The following is a 14,362-nucleotide window of genomic DNA, read 5'->3' as shown; positions in this document are numbered from 1 at the left end:
AAAACTGTATGAGCATATACAACATGGAGGGATATATATCAAGATAGATATTAATAAAAAGAATTTTTAAAAAGAAGAGTGTGGTTGAGGGGTGCCTGGGTGGCTCAGTTGGTTAAGCATCTGGCTTCAGTTCAGGTCATGATCTCGCAGTCCGTGGGTTCAAGTCCCACATCAGGCTCTGTGCTGACGGCTCAGAGCCAGGAGCCTGCTTTGGATTCTGTGTCTCCCTCTCTCTCTGCCCCTCCCCCACTCTCACTCTGTCTCTCTCTCTCTCTCTCTCTCTCTCTCAAAAATAAACATTAAAAAAATAAGAATGTGTTTGATTTTAATTTTGTTTATATTTTGCTATATTTGCCAGATTTTCTATCAGCAACATGCGTGTTATATATATACATATAAAATTGAGGGGAAAATTAGTTATATAATAAATAAATGTAAGACCTTTAGAAACAGATTATGCCAATTAAAGATCTTAGTAACATTCAGAAAGCCAGAAAGGGTGGGCACCAAATGTTTCTAGAGGTACCAGCGGCACAAGTAACCAAGTAAAACCACCTAGGTGAGTACATGGGCTCTCCCTTTGGAATGGGGGCTGGCGGCTGGGACAGAAAGGTGACTGAATAATACCGTGCTTACTCATAAAAACAAAACAGAACAAAACTTCATTCTATTCATTGTCAAAGGCACAGAGGGAAAATTCTTGTTGGCTTCCCCTTTCAGTCCATCTCCAAATAAAGCTTATTTATGAGCTGGGAGCTGAAAAGGGCTGAGAATCCCTGATTTGTTCCCACACTGATGCGTGGTGGTAGAGATAATGAAGCTGCTAGGAGCCTTGTATAACCCATCCCACATCACACAGTGGTCAGGTTTGGGCTTTAAGTGAATGTGTCATTTGAAAATCAATGCTAAAACCATGGAAAAACGCACTGTGGCATTGTGACTGTCTCACCCCCAGAGTCTCTTTGGGGATCTGTGTGTTGTCAACACATCACCCTCACATTACTCACAGGCAGTAGCAGCTGTGGCAGCATTTTTTCATCCTTGGTTTGTTTCAACTCCCTGGAGAACATATAGAACACACCTCCCATTTATGCCAGCTCCTCCTTTGCAAAGGATCCCACAAGGCTTCATTAATTTCTAAAGCTAGCCCCAGAGGTCATTGTTGCTACTTTGGGGCAAAGCCCTCCCTGATAGGGGACAGGAACCCAGAATAGCCATTTGAATTAAGAAACAAAAAAGCATTCCTACTATGGGGGAGCTCAGCAAAACTGCATAGGACCAGTTAACCTGGGATTTAGTCAGACATTCTCACCTTGACAAAGAAATAATGGCTGCCATTGGCTTTGAGGTGAGGACCTCACTCTGGGAGTCCAAAAAGCATTTAGAACAGGTAGATTCCAAAGAATAAAGTATAAGTCAAAGGGAAATCCTTGGTTGACACAAAAATTTGACACATCTTGAAAGAAATACCAATGCAATGGATTTCCTTATCTAATGTACTCAAAACTCCAAAGGAATTAATTTTCCTCTGATACAGTGCAGCTGGATATTAGCAAGAACTACATGAAAAAATGAAGGTCAAATGCATCAAGCAGGGAGAACACAAAGCAATTAATGTGAGAGAAAAAGAGGACGGTAACTCTAAAGGATACGGAAATAGGATATTCAAATCCTTCTGATGATCACAGACCAAGCCCTCTCTCTTCAGCAGGAAAAGGTTACATTAACCAAATGGCCTGGAAGTTCTTAACATAGATGAGAGACACACAAAGAGAATGTTTCCTGGGCAGAGAAGGAAAAAGGTTTGCTCAAAATGAGAAAGCAAACACTCTTTCAAAAAACTTTCCTATTAACTACCTAAAAATCACCTCAATAGAACTGTGGGCAAAGATCATGAACAGGCAAGTCAACACACACACACACACACACACACACACACACACACACAAAATCATTCATAAACATTATAAGATGCTCAATTTCCCTTATAATTAATCAAACTAAAACAATAAGGTGATTATTTCTACCTATCAGATTGGAAAATATTTACAGATTGATGATATTCAGTGTTGGCAAGAGGGTAGGAAAGTGTGATGGGGAAATACTCTTGCCGGAATTGTTAATTAGTAGCACTCTTTGGGAGGAAAATATAGAATTTTTTTTTTTTTTGAGAAAGAGACAGAGGGCAACCTGGGGAGGAGCAGAGCGAGAGAGAGACACAAAATCCTTAGCAGGCTCCAGGCTCTGAGCTGTCAGCAAAGAGCCTGGCAGGTCCCAAACCCATGAACCGTGAGATCTGACCTGAGCCGAAGTCAGACGCTTAACTGACTGAGTCATCCAGGTGCCCCTGATTACATTTTTAATGTTTATCTCCTTTGACCCAACATTTCTGTGTCTAATAATGTGTATCATAGAAGTATGCAAGCATTCAAGGGTGTTCAGTATAGCACTGCTTATAATATTTTAAAATTCTAGAATAACCCAATTATCCATTGAGATTGGTAAATAACTATGGTACTTATAATGGAATACTATAAAGCTATTTAAAAAATGAGACATATCTTTACATGGTAGTATTCATTAAGAAAACAAGTTGCAAACAGTATGAATAGGTAGAAGGTTTCTTTATGGAATGATGAAAGGTGCAGTTAAATAGTGGTGATGGTTGCACAACACTGTGAATGTACTAAAAGACAGTTTTATCATCAGAGACAGAGAAATTTGGGGCCAAGAAGGATGTATAAACAAACCTTGTTGAACTAATCCTGATCTTCCTAGTTACCATTTCACCATTTACTACCCCTAGCCCAAATTTCTCTGTCTTATCAATTCTTCACAAATTTATTTTTTCCTTGTCTAAGAGGTATAAAAGCTTCCTGCTCTGGTCACTTTTTTGGGTCTTGATTCTCTTGTGAAGGCTCCCATCTACATGTAAAAATTTAATAAAATCTGCATGCTTTTCTCCTATTAATCTGTCCTTATTGGTTTAATTTTCAGATGCAGCCACGGGCCCTAAGAAGGTTGAGGAAAAATTTTTTCCTTCTCTATAGAACTGTATTATTTCAGAACTGTGAGTTTGTAAAGACTGTTTTTCTTGCATTTCCTAATTCAATAAAGAAAAAGAACATGCACAAACCCTTTTTCATGATAGATGCTGCAATCTAACCTTCAGTAGGACTGAAATGTAAACACTCATTTATCTAGAAGGAATTGGGTACTAAAGTCTATATACCCTGAATTATGCTTCTGTTTCCAAACCAAAGCATCTGTGACCTTCAGACAATAAAAGGAAATGTAAGATTCAGGGTCAGAGGATTGGAATTCTGGTTTCAGTCCAACCAGTGATTTGTTGTGTGAATAAAGGAGAACTCTTTAACCTCTCTAGGCCTCCATTTCCTCAACTCTAAAAATGGAAGATGGCACTAAGTGTGGTAAATTTATGTGATCATATGAGAAATCAAGAAGCCAAAAACAAATACTACATTCAGAAAATTCCATTTAGGGAAATGCCTATTATTTTATATAATCTTAAGAGAGTTGGGTAAGGCAACTAAATTCAGAGCTATGGCCAAAGTACACATTTGTGAGGATGGTCAACAGACTGTATGCTTACATGACATTTTAAAAACCTGGAAATGAGGCCTATGAGAGAATTTCTATGAATGCCATGAAGTCCTTCTCTAAAGAAATATTTGAGCATTCTAAGAAGATGAGAAGTTTACTCAACTAAGCTAATGTCTCTTCTGGCTTTAAAGATATGTGATTTTGCAGACAATAGAAAAAAATTGTATTCCTTGCTGCCCCCTTGTGAGATGTAGGGAAAATATCCCTTGGTTTATAAATTCATTTTTTAATTCAGCAAACATTTATTATTGTTTATAGGGTGCCAGGCACTCTACTAGTGATGAGAACATACAAATAATTAAGGCACAAGGCCTACTCTAAAGGAACTCACAGATTAACAAAGGCTAGCAACAGCCAAACATTTACAATGCAGTGTGATAATGACAGGTTCAAGGACTTACTGAACCACCTAAATCAGCCAGTTTGGTCTGGGGAGGTAGGGTGGAATACTCCAGAAAGTCACCCCAAGAAGGAATGGGAGAGGTTAGCTGTTTCCAAAAGACATTTAGGTAGTGGGGTTAATGAGATTCCCTGATACGGTGATAACAGAGATGTGGTGATAGGGATCAAAGAAATAGAGTCTAGAAGAACAACAAAGACTACGTCTGTACAGCCAAACCTGGACTGAATACCACACGGAAATAAAAGAAACTTGGGGGACCTGGGTGGCTCAGTCGGTTAAGCATCTGACTCGATTTCAGCTCAGGTCATGATCTTATGGTTTGTGGGATGGAGCCCCACATCTGGCTCTGCAGATGACAGTACAGAGCCTGCTTAGGATTCTCTCTCTCCCACTCTCTCTGCCCCTCCCCCACTCATGCCCGCACTCTCTCTTTCTCTCTCTCAAAATAAATAAACATTAAAAAAAGAAAGAAAGAAAGAAAGAAAGATGGGGCGCCTGGGTGGTTCAGTCGGTTGGGTTGAGCGTATGACTTCAGCTCAGGTCACGATCTCACAGCTCATGAGTTAGAGCCCCATGTCAGACTCTGTGCTGACAGCTCAGAGCCTGGAGCCTGCTCCCGATTCTCTGTCTCCCTCTATATCTGCCGCTAACCCATTCTGTCTCGGTCTCTCTCAAAAATAAATAAACATTAAAAAAAAAAAAAAGAAAGAAAAGATATTTGAAAATGGTCAGTCTTTTCAGTTCTTCCAACATAGTCTCTGGGAGTTATTTCCTATCAGTATCTTGGCCATATTTCATATTTAATTTCTCTTCTAATCTCAGCTATTATCATTTAGTACTTTTTTTGTTTTTTTAAGAGAGAGTGTGTGTGCAAGCCAGTGAAAGGGGCAGAGGGAGAGAGAGAAAGAATCTTAAGCAAGCTCCATGCTCAGCACAGAGGCCGACAAGGGGTTTGATCCCACAACCCTGGGATCATGACCTGAGCCAAAATCAAGGATCGGACAATCGAGCAACTGAGCGGCTCAGGCACCCCTTAATGTGGGACCCAAGGAATTTAACAAAAATCCCCTACCCCTGGACAAGCAGAGCAAGACTAACCCCATTTTGTGCTACACCCACCATATCATGTATAACCCCCACATGACCTACTTATTGCTTAAGACACTCCCCCACCCTAGTCAAGCTGCTGAGCACACCCTTACTGGAAACCGGCTCATAAAGGAATGTGGAACCCCTAACCGCCAAAGAATGTAAACCCTGCCTTTTGCCCGCCAAACTTGCGCACCAATTCTGACCAGAGTGATAGGCTAGTTGAAACAGTTACTATAGGGTAAGTTGTAATTCAATTGGCCACCTGCATGTGGACTGACATGACTATGCAACTTTCTGTGTGTGTTACCATCTCATTGGCCACTGGCCCCTATAAAACTGCTACGCCTCTTAACCTAGGGGTCCAAGTCCCTGCTCCGCCGTGTCGGGTGTACTTGGGCCCAAGCTCCAGCTTGCAAATAAACCCTCGTGCGTTTGCATCAGTATCGGCTCCTTGGTGGTCTCTCGCATTCGAAATCGGGGGCATTACACTTATTTAGTACTTTTAAGGATTTTATTAGGGCATAGTTACTATTTTACTTTGGTAACTATAGACAAAGACCAGGTAATATTCAAACCATAATAACTCAAACACCAGTGTCATCAAGAATTTTTAACAATAAATAAAAGCATTGGTGGTGTCAGGAAACAAGTTTAAAAAAAAATCAATTTCGCTTTCTGCCCATGGACGCCGCCGAGTAAGCATCGTGAAAGTCTCCCCTCCCACCACCGTCATGTCTAAGTCAGAGTCTCCCAAAGAGCCTAAACAGCTGCGGAAGCTTTTCATTGGAGGTTTGAGCTTTGAAACAACCGATGAGAGTCTGAGGAGCCATTTTGAGCAATGGGGAACGCTTACGGACTGTGTGGTTATGAGAGATCCAAACACCAAGCGCTCCAGAGGCTTTGGGTTTGTCACCTATGCCACTGTGGAAGAGGTGGATGCAGCCGTGAATGCAAGGCCACACAAGGTGGATGGAAGAGTTGTGGAACCAAAGAGGGCTGTCTCGAGAGAAGATTCTCAAAGACCTGGTGCCCACTTAACTGTGAAAAAGATTTTTGTCGGTGGCATTAAAGAAGACACTGAAGAACATCATCTAAGAGATTATTTTGAACAGTATGGGAAAACTGAAGTGATTGAAATCATGACTGACCGAGGCAGTGGCAAAAAGAGAGGCTTTGCTTTTGTGACCTTTGACGACCATGACTCTGGAGACAAGATTGTCATTCAAAAATACCATACTGTGAACGGCCACAACTGTGAAGTAAGGAAAGCTTTATCTAAGCAAGAGATGGCTAGTGCTTCCTCCAGCCAAAGAGGTCGAAGTGGTTCTGGGAACTTCGGTGGTGGTCGTGGAGGTGGTTTTGGTGGGAATAACAACCTTGGCCGTGGAGGAAACTTCAGTGGGTGAGGTGGCTTTGGCGGCAGTCGAGGTGGTGGTGGATATGGTGGCAGTGGGGATGGCTCTAACGGATTTGGTAATGATGGAAGCAACTTTGGAGGTGGTGGAAGCTATGATGATTTTGGCAATTACAACAATCAATCTTCAAATTTTGGACCCATGAAAGGAGGAAATTTTGGAGGCAGAAGCTCTGACCCCTATGGTGGTAGAGGCCAATACTTTGCCAAACCACGAAACCAAGGTGGCTATGGCGGTTCCAGCAGCAGCAGTAGCTATGGCAGTGGCAGAAGGTTTTAATTACTGCCAGGAAACAAAGCTTAGCAGGAGAGGAGAGCCAGAGGAGTGACAGGGAAGCTACAGGTTACAACAGATTTGTGAACTCAGCCAAGCACAGTGGTGGCAGGGCCTAGCTGCTACAAAGAAGACATGTTTTAGACAATACTCATGTGTATGGACAAAAAACTTGAGGACTGTATTTGTGACTAATTGTATAACAGGTTATTTTAGTTTCTGTTCTGTGGAAAGTATAAAGCATTCCAACAAAGGGTTTTAATGTAGAGGTTTTTTTTGCACCCATGCTGTTGATTGCTAAATGTAATAGTCTGATCATGACGCTGAATAAATGTGTCTTTTTTTAAATGTGCTGTGTAAAGTTAGTCTACTCTGAAGCCATCTTGGTAAGCTACCCCAACAGTGTGAAGTTAGAATTCCATCAGGGTGATGCCAGGTTCCATTTGAAGTTTATTTGCAACCTGCTTGGGCACAGAAGCCGTTGTCTCCACAAACATTGGTGTGGTTGAACTGACAGTTAATGTGTTGTGACCTGGAGTTCACCGTTAAAAGGGTCACCCAAGCAAAGTCCTGGAGTTTATTTGGTTATTAATATGATTGTTGGCACATCCTATGCAATATATCTAAATTGAATTATGGTATCAGATAAAATTATAGATGGGATTAAAGCTTGTGTATCGTCCATTATCATGTGTAATCAATAAACGATTTAATATTCTCTTGAAAAATAAAAAAATTAAATTTAAAAAAATTAAAAAAATCAATTTCTCACAGTTATAATCTCCAGGACTATCTAGAAGACCTAGCAGATGATTGGTTGGTTGAAATAATGAATTTGCATGAATGACTAGAGAGTGAATGAATTTGAATCAGTGAATGGTTCTGATATCAGCCTGTGAGGAGAGGGTAAAATATGGGTTACTAGAAAAGAAGGAGATGAGTATTTGAGAAAGGGAGAGCCTCGTATAAGCTAAGGCCATTTATCAAAAGAAACATGAAACCGGTACATGGATTAATTATTAATTAGTGCTGAGTAATTTAGGGGGCTATTTGAGGGCACAGGTATCCAAATATAGACAGAATCTGACTTGGGTCTTTTCTCTGAGCCTGAAGGGATTATTTACTGTACATCTATTCTTTGGAATATGAACAGACTGAGGTGGGGCTTAGGACCCAGAAGACCTCCCTCTTCCACTTCCTCCCAAAATGTTGGCCTGTGTTACTCACAGGCTTCAACCACTTCTTTTCAAGACCTAGACACAAATCTGGTTCAATAAAAACTATTAGCAGAAGAGAGAACATTCAAGAGTTGTAATTACCTAAATGTCCCACCATTAACCATTTGAATGACTAAATCCTCTACATTGATTGTTTTAATGAATGAAAATTAAAACCAAATAACCTCTAGGCTCATTTGATGCTACAGTGACAAAATTGAACCTCTAGGCATTATATTGCAAGGCCCTGAATTGAGCCAGGGGAAGCCAAATAGATAAAGTACAAGGAGAATGAGATGGTGAGTGGAAAGGTACTGGTGCACACTGGAGTAGAAAGAAGGTGATGGGGGTGTCTGGGTGACTCAGTCAGTTAAGCGTCTGACTTTGGCTCAGGTCATGATCTCACGGTTTGTGAGTTCAAGCCCCGTGTCGGGCTCTGTACTGACCGCTCAGAGCCTGGAGCCTGCTTCGGATTCTGTCTCCCTTTCTCTATCCCTCCCCGACCAGTGCTCTGTCTCTCTGTCTCTAAACAATAAATACATGTAAAAAACAAAAAAAAATTTTTTAATTAAAAAAAAAAAAAGAAAGAAGGTGATGGCTACCCTAGCAAACACATTTCATTAGTTATCCATTGATGGGAGAGCCCTCAGTACCACTCCCTAGTTAGGAAAATTCTTCCAGGAAAACACTTTCAGTCAGAAAAATGCCTTTGTAACAAACAGTGGTGCGGTTAGAGCAATCGCTTCCTGCTATTGCCTACTACCAGCCGCCACGCAGCTCAGCCCCTGGCTTCTGCCCTCTGAAGCAATGGCTTCCCTCATTGTCAAATCACTTTACCCAGTTCCAGAAGGCCTGCTAGGAAGATTATGTGTTGTCAGCAAAGACACATGAGAGAGGATTTTTAACTTTTTAAATCTAAAGAATTTTGCAAGGCTGAATTTCCAGCCCAAACAATATTATAATGGAAAGAGATTAAACAGATTTTGTGGAGACCGCCTTCAGGCAAACAAGCTTGAGCAATGGAATGTGGAAAAAGGCCACAGTGACCACCTGGTTGATACAGACAGGCCCATCAGGTGACCCACCTCAAAATGTCCTTAGGCCCTAACTGACCAATGGGCTCCTTACGACCAGGCACAGTTACCAAAAAAGGTAAGATTCTATACGTTGCCAAACCTCCTCTTTTTCCCCCTTTAAAAGCAGCCCCCACCCACTGCGTCTTTGCAGACAGCCACTCTTCTGCTCTCGTGCCCACCACTCCCTTGTGGTGTATTCAATACATTTTTGTCTCCTTTGTTCTGCCTCAGGTGAATTCTTTCATGTCCCACACCATTGGCTTCCACCTGATCTGATTGTTGCCCCACATTTGGTGGCTCCCCTCCTATGAAGAGATACCCCATTTAGACACCACAGATTTGGTTTGCCATATTCATAATATAGAGGAAGCCATCATCTTGAATAAGTTAAAGGAAGAAACTGTCACACTCATCATTATACCCTGGTGCAGCACGGGTTCACAAAAATAATTTTTTGAACCGAACTCAACACAAAGTAATTTAAACTAAAACCCAGGACAGACCTAACAATATGAATGTACAAATCATGCACTAGTGGATCTTTCCAAAGCACTGTATTTGTTGAAATTTTGAAATACATACAATGGCAAGTGAGCAGTCTCCATGATTGGTTGCTCTGTGGCACGTGTAAAGACTGTTCTAAGCTTTTCTTCTGCAGGACAAGCATTTCTAAGTTGAAGTCAGAGCCAGAAAGTTTGAGCAGTTCAGCACTTTTTATAACCAATCAGTGAATCAACATTTATAAAGCACTTATTGCGTGCAACGCACTGTTCTAAGGCGCTGGGATTATAATGGAGAGTCACTGGGGTTGAAAAGGGACTTTAGTCACCTCCATTTTGACCTTGGTCTGTACTTCCTAACTGATTTAAATTCTCCTTTGTTTATCTCTTAACTCAGACAAAAGACCCAGGAGGCAAAGCATCCTCTGACAGGAACATAATTACCCTTCAAGCAATAACAACTGCCCTGAGCCAGCAAGACCCTGCTTGATTGACCCCAAAATAATGACCTTTACTGCCCATCTGCATGTACCCACTGACCTCATGTTTTCCTTATATAAAGGTAAAAGTATTTTCAGCACTATGAAGACAGTCTTTGAGAGGCTTAGTCCCCTGTCTTCTGACTGGTGACGTCACTGAAATAAATTTCCTGTCTTATTTCACTACTGCTCCTCTTCCTGCCTTGGGATTTGTCAGTGGCCAGTAGTGGCTCCTGGTCCGCTTGGGACCCCCAGAGCCTGGTGCTCTTGCACCCCTGTGCCCCAGTTACAGGATCCCTTAAAAGTACAGGAAGTCTCTTCCCCAATGAAATACAAATTACCCCCAAATCTTCTATTTGCTTGAAATTTTTATTAAGACCCTCATAATCAAATAAAACTTGATACCAAGTACATGGGTTGATTATTAATTAGCGCTGACTGATTTAGTGGGCTACTTGAGGGCATAAGTATCCAAATATTGACAGAAAGCAACTATTTTAAAATAGTGTGGGGCACCTGGGTGGCTCACTTGGTTGAGCAGCGACTTCGGCTCAGGTCATGATCTCACAGTTCATGAGTTCGAGCCCCACATGGGGGGCTCGGTGCTGACAGCTCAGAGCCTGGGGCCGGCTTCAGATTCTGTGTCTCCCCCTCTCTCTGCCCCTCCCCTGCTCTCTCTCAAAAATAAGTAAACATTGAGTGCACCCCGCAGTCCTTCGGATCTGTCTCTTGCTTCAACAGTGTTTGGACGGAACAGACCCAGGGACGCCCATTCTACCGGCCTCCGACCACCCTCAACCTTTTTTCCAGTCGCAACCTTCGGAGCCATCTTCTTGCCACCCTCTGCCTCCGGGACCAGCCAACACGCGACTTTGAATTTAGCTCCTCATTACCAATCAACCCCGAGCGCCCAAATTCATCAGAAGTACTCCACAGAGGTGGAAGCCGCCGTCAACATGCACCTGCGGGCCTCCTACACCTACCTCTCACGGGGCTTCTATTCCGACCTGGACGACGTGGCCCTGGAGGGCGTGGGCCATTTCTCCCGCGGGGTGGCTGAGAAGAAGCAGGAGGGCGCCGAGCATCTCTTGAAGATGCAAAACCAGTGCAGGGGCCATGGCCTCTTCCGGGAAGTGTAGACGCCGTCCCACGATGAGTGGGGTAAATCCTTGGACGCCAAGGAAGCCGCCCTGCTTCTGGAGAAGAACTTGAAGCAGGCCCTTCTGGATCTGCATGCCCCGGGCTCTGCCCGCGCAAACCCCCATCTCTGTGACTTCCTGGAGGATCACGTTCTAGATGAGGAAGTGAAACTCATTAAGAAGATGGGCGACCACCTAACTAATCTCTGCAGGCCGTCCGGTCCCCAGGCTGGGCCTGGCGAGTATCTCTTCCAAAGGCTCACCCTCAAGCACGGCTAGAAGTCTCTGGAGCCCAGCAGCCTTCGAGAGGGTCCTCTGACATCCACCAGGTGCCAGGGCTTGTGCCTGAGTCTCTCCTTGCAGCCACTAGGCAGCTTTTTAACCACGTGGAGCCCTCTCCCAAGCGGTGGACCAAATGAAAACAATAAAGCTTTCTGCAGCAAAAAAAAAAAAAAAAAGTAAACATTAAAAATTTTTAAAAATAAAATAAAATAGTGCAATTTTCATAGCCTGGGTGTGTGTAATAGGACCCATGCACAATGGCATCTATGATGTGCCAAATAAATGAGTTCACAAAATGCACACTATAAATTAAACAATCATAGAAAACACAGTGCCAACTTCTCCCCTAGTAATCTTAAATTCAGATGCCTGTGTTTGTCATTTTTTTAAATATTTATTTATTTTTGAGACAGAGAGAGACAGAGCATGAGCGGGGGAGGGTCAGAGAGAGGGAGACACAGAATCTGAAGCAGGCTTCAGGCTCTGAGCTGTCAGCACAGAGCCCAACACGGGGCCCGAACTCACAGACTGTGAGATCATGACCCAAGCTGAAGTCAGATGCCCAACCGACTGAGCCACCTAGGGGCCCCTGTGTTTGTCATTATAGCAAACACTTTGTCTCTTTTAATTGTTTCCTTTTTTTTTTACCATGTACATGTATTCTCTATTACCATTCCTCCATCCACCTCGCTCCCACCAAATCTGTACCCGTAATGATACTTTTTTCTTTCAGGGAACTATCCAAGTTTGCAAAAGTTGACAAGAGGCATATCTCTTCAGCAAGAATAGGTCAGAAAAAAAAAATTACTATATTGAATTAATTTCAGATGATGTAAAGACCGAAATGGGAAAAGCAAAAGTCTTAAATGATTAGAAACCCATTTGGGAGACTCTGACATCCAGACATAAACAAGATCCAAAACACAAAACATACAGAAAAATATTCATAAATTCAACTACATTAACACATAAAGCTTCTAAATAACAACAGTGACCATTTTAAAAAGTTAAGAAAAAGCTACAGACTGAGAGATGATATTTAGGAATGTAGATTAGCACAATTACTTTCAAGGCAATTTGTCTACATTTCATAAAGTTGGAAATACACATATCCTATACCCCAGCAATCCTACTGTAAAATGTATAGCTGGAACGGTAATTCTCAAACTTTAGCTTGTGTCAGAACCACTGGGGAGCTTGTGAAAATACAGTTTGTGGAGTCCCACCACCAGTTTCTGATTGAGTAAACCTGGGTGAAGGCCCTAGAATTTGCATTTCTAACAAGTTCCAGATGATATTGATGCTCTTGCTGCTGATTCAGGCACTACATTTTGCGGATCACTGCCCCCAAAGAAACCTCATACCTGCACTTAAGGGGACGCATGCAAAAAAATGTTCACCACAGGATTGTGCACAGTTGTGACAAACTAGAAACCAACAATAAGGAAATGGATGGATAAATGTATATTCAAGCAGGGCAGTTAAGTGAATGAACAACACGTATCGATATGAATAATTCTCAAATCCTAATGGTGAGGGGAAAAAACAAGTTGTAAAAGAATATATTCAAGATACCAATAAGGTAAATCTTATACAACAGTCTACTGTTGTATGTGTACATTCACATGTACCAAAAGTACAAAAGCAGGGATAGCAAAGATACATGTTAGTGAGGGGTTAAGGGAATTGAGATTGGGAAGGGGTTCAAAAGGAGTCTCGCTGTATCTGTGATCTCTTGTTTCTTTAAAACTGACCTGGAGCCCACTCCTTTCCAATTCCCTCCTCCCTACCCCAGCAGAGGGCACTGAGAAAGTGAGATCAGCCACGTGTCTGGAGGAGAACTGCAAAGCATGTTTCAATGGGAGCATCCCTCTCTGCACAGCAAAATGATACAGGATTGAGAATGATCTATTTCACTACTTTTCATTTCTTTTTTCCTGGTTTTCTCTTTTTTAATATTTTTTAATGTTTATTCTTTTTTTTTTTTTTTCTTTTTTGAGAGAGAGACACAGAGCACGAGCAGGGAAGGGGCAGAGAGAGAAGGAGACAGAATCTGAAGCAGACTCCAGGCTCTGAACTGTCAGCACAGAACCTGATGTGGGGCTCAAGCACATGAACCTCGAGATCATGACCTGAGCCAAAGTTGGACGCTCAACTGACTGAGCCACCCAAGTGCCCCAGTGTTTTGGTTTTTTTTCCTGGTTTTCCAAACAAACTTAGACATCAGTACCTGCCTATATGGACAGAAGGAAGGAAGGAAGGCAGGAAGGAAGGAAGGAAGGAAGGAAGGAAGGAAGGAAGGAAGGAAGGAAGGAAGGAAGGAAGGAAAGGATGGATCACACCAGCACTTATTAGAAGGATAATGCCTCTCTTTAGAGAATAGATATATTTTATCATCATGGTGTGTGAGAGGCACAGTGGGAGCCACAAAATCAATAATAACACCAACTTATATTTCCATAGTACCTTTCCGTTTCCAAGCTGTTTCACTGGGAGTAGAAAATAGACAGTCATATAAAGTAAGAGAAATGCAATGTACCCTGTTATGACTACCATAGGTTTGGGCTCTGATGAAAAAAATTCCTTCTTCCTTTGAATGTGAAGAGGTTCAGGGCATGTTAACCCCAAAATATGCTGCTTTGACATATAGACTATTTTGAGTTAAAGGCACTGGAAAACAGTGAATATAAGAAAAAGACTCTGACTTTCCTTCTGGTTCTTAAAAGCAGGAGATGAAATTCCCATGCACAGATGTCCTCCCAATGCAAAAAGGAAAGTAACATTCTTATCATCAAGGATGAGAAGCTGAGACCCAGAGAATCCTACACAAGCAGACCTTGTTAAAAGCATCCTCTCCCTTCA

At 42.2% G+C, this 14,362-nt stretch overlaps 1 long non-coding RNA gene and 2 pseudogenes across 1 annotated transcript in view; all 3 read left to right on the top strand.

Annotated features, from left to right (window-relative positions):
* LOC122239253 overlaps nt 1-3,079 on the top strand; it is a 55,029-nt gene extending 51,950 nt beyond the window's left edge. The window contains exon 4 of the long non-coding RNA XR_006218200.1: nt 2,998-3,079. This is a non-coding gene — a long non-coding RNA (uncharacterized LOC122239253). The remainder of the gene's footprint in view (nt 1-2,997) is intronic.
* A 2,771-nt stretch (nt 3,080-5,850) lies between these two features.
* On the top strand, nt 5,851-7,155 carry LOC107178965 (annotated as a pseudogene).
* Nucleotides 7,156-9,139: 1,984 nt separating this feature from the next.
* Nucleotides 9,140-11,497, top strand: LOC102965833 (annotated as a pseudogene).
* Nucleotides 11,498-14,362: the final 2,865 nt, after the last annotated feature.

This window comes from Panthera tigris, chromosome B3, assembly GCF_018350195.1.
Source record: "Panthera tigris isolate Pti1 chromosome B3, P.tigris_Pti1_mat1.1, whole genome shotgun sequence".
Classification (NCBI taxonomy): domain Eukaryota; kingdom Metazoa; phylum Chordata; class Mammalia; order Carnivora; family Felidae; genus Panthera; species Panthera tigris.
This window is presented reverse-complemented; position numbering and strand designations above follow the sequence as displayed.